Source organism: Rhinolophus sinicus, linkage group LG13, assembly GCF_036562045.2.
Source record: "Rhinolophus sinicus isolate RSC01 linkage group LG13, ASM3656204v1, whole genome shotgun sequence".
Classification (NCBI taxonomy): Eukaryota; Metazoa; Chordata; class Mammalia; order Chiroptera; family Rhinolophidae; genus Rhinolophus; species Rhinolophus sinicus.
In genome coordinates, this window is record NC_133762.1 from 22,872,714 (window position 1) to 22,879,248 (window position 6,535).

The following is a 6,535-nucleotide window of genomic DNA, read 5'->3' on the forward strand; positions in this document are numbered from 1 at the left end:
TGATTTTCAATGCTTTTTATTTTATAAATCACGTCCTCTAACCCATAAGTTGCATTTGTGTCAACTTGATACAGACCTTCATGAAGAGACATGGGCTGAGGATGCATCAGAACCACAACAAAGCCAACAACATACCCAAAAACCAAAACAAACACCCCCCACCGGATAATAATCAGCTAGGAGGCATTACACATGTGAATGGGGAAAAAAGCAATCAGCGGGTGAGAGAAATGGCACTGAGGTCTCAGCTGCTGCTTGATGCTTATAAAGCCTCAAAAGGCATCCTGAGTCATCTCTTTGGAGAAATCTGGTTCATGTTTTTGGCGATAAGCAAAGGGTGTGATCAAAGACGGCATGGGAACCATTGATGTCCATCATTAATGTTTCTATGGTCTTTCTCTGAGCAGAATACCTCGCAGGCACTGAGGTTGAAGAGGGAAATAAAAAAGCAGCCCCCCTGTATTCAGGCTCACACTCTACCACCTGAAAAAGAGATGGATGTGTAGAAAGGTTTAGAAAGCAGCTTAATAAAATGAAGAAACATTTTTATTGTTTGGAGATTAATTTTCTTTCTGGACATCTAGTCTGAGAAAATAGATCTAAAACCAGAAGTACTCTTTATACAAGAGTGCTTATTAAAACAGTGTTTATGAAAATTAAGCATCAGAAGCTCAGGGTCCGGCCGAAGAGACGGGGTTCAGTGGCCCAGAGATCCAGCAATAGGCATTGATCACTTTGCCAGTTTTGAAAAGTAGTAACGTGGGGAAATATGCTGAAAAACAGGTAGGATGCAAAATCAGTATGTCAATTTTGTTTTTAGAAAACATGTTAGCACCAGGTAAGGAACGCAGACTCGGGAAAAGGTGGGACCATGTCGGAGAAGTCAGTTTGGGGAGGGCTTGAAAGCCACAGGAAGCAATTTGGACATTAGTATCCAGACAAAGGGGGTAAATTGAAGGTTTGGAGGAAGACAGTGACCTTGGCAAAGGACACCCTGGCACACTGGGAAAGATCAAGCCCCAGCCCCAACTAGTTCTCCTGCAGTAGGGATGGAGGGCGGGTGCTGCCGGGTGAGGTGTGTGGGGGCTCAGGTGCAGGTAAGACCTGCCATCCTGCGATCCATGACAGGTGTTGTTGGTGAAGGTCTTCCTGTACCTACCCTGCCATGGGCAACACTGTATACACTACAGGAATTTGTATTTCCTATCTCTGGGTGCCATGAATTACTCTTATCATATTCTTATCTGTAAGCACTTTTACTTTAGCGTATGTTGTGATGGGTTCAAGTTAATGATTAAAACCATAGGCATCCTCCTCTGAAGATCTTAATTCTGAAGGAGGCATCTCCTTCTGCTGGAAATGCTACAGAGCAGGTCTACTGAAAATGGAAGAAAAGGAAAAAAAGTGGAATCCTAAGGTACATTTCATTTTTAAAAATCTTCACTTCATACTTAAAGGATAATCCTGTATTGTCCAAGTTTACGATACTGAAGACAATCCGTGATTAAGTAATAGACCTTTGTTTTGCATTTTCAAAGTGATTCCTTTTCTGCATGTATATTACAGTTCAATCAATGTTTTCTTTTTACAATGAATCTGGTGAATCCGGTCTTTTTTTTTTTTTTTCTCGGTGGTATGATTGCAGGAGATTTGGGTTGGCTTGTTGTTGGTGTTGCATTTCCTAACTGCCAGGGATGAGCTGCGAAAGCTTTCCTTCTTTTTCTGAGTTCCATGTAAGACTGTCTCCAAAACCAATGACCACGTAATGAATATTTTATGGTACAAACGCTATTTACCTGATGCTTTAGATCAACTGCTCTTCAGGTCGGAAAGGAAATGCCCACCTGGTCCCACACACTGAGGTAACATTATTCTCCTGAGCAAAATAAATCCAACAGTTTCAAAACCTTCCAAGTTACCCAAAACACAACCAACAAGTCCAGCTGCGATCATTTTAAAAGAAAACCGCTTGCTCATTATAAACCTGCTTCCATTCAGTTATTTCTCTCTGTCTTGGCTCCCTAAGAAGTTTGGAGAAGACTCAGGGGAGTTGAGTTCTGTGGGGTCCTTGGTATCCTTGGTATCCATCTGCCCAACACCATTTGTTCTGAATGAGAACCAAGGTGACTTTTGTAAACAATCTTGGGTCTTAAATTCAGGTGGCCAAGAAAGACACCAAAAGGTTAAGTGCACCCAGCTGTTTGAGAAATAAAAATGCCTAAGCAATCTGAACCTTAAGAATTTGGTAAGCAAGAATGTGATTCAAATATGCTGCTGATATTCAAGTGAAACCTGCCTAGTGTGACCCTGGGTGACAGTGTCCTGCAAGGCTGTGCTCACGGGGCTATAGTGCTAGGTTTCTGTTTTGGAATCCTGCCACGTCCCAATCTTGGTCATCCAGCCACACTTTGACAAGCCTCTGCCAAATGCCACATATATTCCCTTATTGATTAGAATAGCCAGGGCCAATTTCTGTTGCTTACAAACAAGAGTCTATATTGCTACAAAATTCAATAGTTCAGTCTTCACCAGGAAGCGCCTGCAAATGGGAAATGTTAGGCCATCAGGACCCTCGCTTCCTCTCTCCTCTCTGCTCTGTGCTCAGCTGTTTCAACCTTCTTTATCTCTGAAAATGTCCTTCCTCTAGGGCTTCAGTTCTGTGGGGGGCAAAAGACGGTCTCCCCATAACTAGTTTAGAGACTAGTTTACACTGACAAATGGGCTACTTCCCAAATTCCGAATTGATGCTTCTAACTAAGAATTTGAATGGCCCACTTGGGTCAATTGTCCACCCCTCCTGACGAATCCATGAGCAGAAGCTACTGTCATGTTGTGCCATCATGCCTGCCACGGGCTCCGGCCTGTGGACTGAGGGAGCAAAGCCAGTTCCACACAACGGGGCAGGGATGTTCCCCTTCACAGCCTGGGCAACACTGCTAAAGAAGTGGCTTCATCCAAGATGTCATTGTTACCTTTATAATGAATGTTTCCTGTGATATTCCTGCTCCAAAATGTAGCCCCAGAGAACGTCTCTTCCTTCTCACATTCTACCTCCAGTTTTCCCATGTTCCTCCTAATCCTGACATCTTCATCAATGCAGTTTAATCCCTTCCTGCATTTGTAGAGCTTCCATAAGTGGATTGCTCCCCTGGGAGCATTTCGACTGCATTTAACATGGTTTTTAACAGGGCTCACTTTTCTGTCTTTCGACCCGGGCTTCCTTGAGCCATGGTACTGGCAGGCTTTGCACTGGGGTTGTGATCTCTGTCTGGCACCTGGCATGCACACTCTCCGTGTTTCATCGGGTTATTAGTCAACGGAGACCATAAAGTTCATGGTACATAAAATAGTAGGGGGTAGTCACTTTACAAACTGGCCTTGGTCTTTTGTGCCTTCATTTCATTGTCCTCATTAAAATGTCCTGGTTCATTTTGCCTGATCCAGAAAAAAGGAATTGGCTTATTTATATTTCCTGGGCCGTGGGTATTAAGGTAGCAGAGGGGCATAAAAGAATATTATAGTTGGGGATCAAAGGGAGAATCATTTGATACTGATACAAGTAGTTCTCAAACATTTGAATTTCACATCCCAATAAATATTTTAAAATATGGTATTATCATAGAGATGCCAACTTACTTTGCTAAGGAAAGATAGGAAACCAAAGCCTAACTCTAAAATCAGCAACATAAAAGCAAAGACTTTACCAAAAAAGAAGGAAGGGAGGAAAGAAAGAAAAGAGAGGGAGAGAGGAAGGGAGAAAGGGGGAGAGAGGGAGAGAGAGAGAGAGAGAGAGAGAGAGAGAGAGAGAGAGAGAGAGAGGCAGGAAGGAACAGAATAGAAAACAATCCTTCCCAATAAAGTAGTACTGATAAAATTGTTCCAGGTTTTTAAAATCCCAGGACACGGAAGCCATAAACCTCCCATTAACCCTTTCTGGCAAACCTGCATTTGAAATCCACTCCAGAACATGGTTTACCTTTCCAGAGTATTAGTTTAAAATGGAGCCAAAGATAACATCACTTCATTAGAATTCCTCTTTCCTACAACCTAGGTTTTCTACCGAAGTGAGGGCATGTTCTCCCATCCGAGTATGGCATCCTCCTGTGCCATGAAGTTCTAGCCAGCAGCCAACAAAGTCTTATGCGACCTCCTTCCCATCTGCCAGGCCCTCTGCTAAGTGGTACCTCTACGACCACCCACATATGTAGCACTATTCTCCTTTCCACCCACGTGGAAGCCACGTCTGGGAAAGGGACTGTCACCTGCCCACAGTCACAGAGGCTGACCTATTCTGGAGCTGGGCTTTGCACCCAAGCACATCTGATACCCATGTCCACGTTCCAAACCATCACTTTTCTCCTTTCAGATTCAAACAAGGATTTTGACAACCGAGACACACACACATTTTTGTTTTAGAGAAAAGTTATTTTACGAAACAACTCATTTTATCTTAGACTCCAGACTAGAGATGTCAGCAAACATTCACAGCCCTGGTGCCTGAGTCATGGTTGTCATCTTGCTAAAGAACAAAATATCTGAGTCACTTGGACTTCATGTAGGAAAAAAAAAAAAAAAGAACAGAAAACCCATGAGGAGCTTTATTTGTGATTGAACGGTTTTGAAATCAAGTCACAAGCTTGGGCATGAGGCTGACATATTTATTTATGCTGGCAAGATAAACCGATTGAGTTACATAAGTAAAAGTGAATGGGTTGACACCCCCAGGGACAGGGTTCATGATAAAAATATGGACTCGTTGATCACAAGACTCCAGAGTAGGACAGGGGAGCCTGCTTGCTGCATGCCAGAAAATGGCTATTGATCTCGAGGAGGAAAAAGTAATTCCCTCGCCCCCTCTCTTCAGATCCCTCTCAAAGTCTGAATTTAATTCCTCTCCACGCACATGTAGCTTTAACCTCCTCTAGGTGGCGCTCTCATTGAGCTCCAAGAGTGGAGACGTTTCCGCCCCTGAACACACCCACTGACGTTCTGCAAATGCCTCAAATTCTCTTCCCAAAGACAAAAGGACTCTTCTAGAGTTTTCTTGTTTCAGAATTGTTCGCTGGGCCGGTGCCAACCCCCTACAGACGTGTGGGCTTGAGGGGTTCATATTTAAGCTCTGGCAAAATACAACCAGAACTCCACAATGCCCTTCCATGATGAAAGCGTACAACCAGAAGTTAGCCACCCAGAAGAGGCACCCTCACCCCACCATGCTGGCACCCTGATCACAGCCTTTCAGCCTCCAGGACTGTGAGAAATAAATTTCTGTTGTTTATAAGCCAAGAAAAAAAAAAAAGAACTCCATAATGCTTCATTTACGTCAATAGCCAAAATAAGATATGTCAAGGCAGGTTCTTGACTTACAGGAGCAAAGCAGAACATACTTTGGGTCCAATATAATTAGTAATAATAATCCTGTCCTGGAATTTCCCTGATTTCCCCCCCGATGAATTAGCCAAGTTATATCATGCAAGAAAACCCAGAACAGGTATCTATGTTGACGATATAATTTTAAAAGTTAATTATGAAACATATAAGGTACCAAAGGAATTTTTCCAAATCAATGGATTTTTTTTATTAGGCCAGTTTAACTTGGCTCTTTATCTTCCAAAATTATTATTAATAACAACTAATGCTTACTGAGTATTTAGCCTATAACACATACTGTTCACAATATTAACTGATTTCATTGATTCGCTCCCTTTTCTGGTGGAGGTACGTGGTTGGTTACTCTACAGAGGGCACAGCTTCCTTCTCCAGACCCCCATCTTCCCAGACATGGTGAAAAACAGAAATAAAGTGTTCCTTTCTATATAAGGTTTGTAATTAAACACATCTTTTGCCAAGAACTGCGTTTTCGCTAGAAACCACAGAATCTATCAAATGGAACAAGTACAGTCCAGAACAAGGAAGGCATTTAACCTCTGTTATTTTGCAATTTTTGATTTGGTGAGTATTTATTGAGTACATAAATTGATCCAAGCATGGTTAAAGGTACCAAGGATGTAGCAGAGAATAAGTATGTAAGACAGACTGTCTTCCTGCCCTTGGGTTGCTGATATCCTGAGGCAAGTTAGAATTCAAGTTACAAGCCTATAACTATAGACTATTATTATAAGTATCATATTCAAATATATGAGAACCACCATTACTCTCATTTCATAGATGACAGCAATGTGAACTGAGTCAGAGTGGAAATAGGCAGCAGGGGAGATTCAAACGCTACAAGAAACAGGTTTTCTCCCCTAAAATGGAAACTAATACTTCCCTTGCAATATTGTTGGGTGGGTAGAGGCAGTAAAAATACCTGGCTCCCCAGTAAGCTACAATTTGTAGTGATGGCAAAGTGACGCATCGACTCATGGGTACACGCTCTATTATTCACGTCCTTCGAAATGGAACACCCCTTTTAATGGTGAACCTTTTCAAAAGTTCTCCACGTGTAACTGCACTTTGGAGGATGTGAGATATGTTTTTCCATAATCTATATAACTTTAACTTGCCAACATGACTGAATTCTATTCAGAAATGA

General features: G+C 42.2%; 1 long non-coding RNA gene across 1 annotated transcript; it reads right to left on the reverse strand.

Moving 5' to 3' along the window:
- On the reverse strand, window positions 1-2,418 carry LOC141568256 (uncharacterized). Its single transcript, XR_012491349.1, has 2 exons — window positions 1,797-2,418; window positions 1-483 (listed from the first exon to the last, which is right to left on the reverse strand). It is a non-coding gene; the product is annotated as an uncharacterized LOC141568256 (long non-coding RNA).
- Window positions 2,419-6,535: the final 4,117 nt, after the last annotated feature.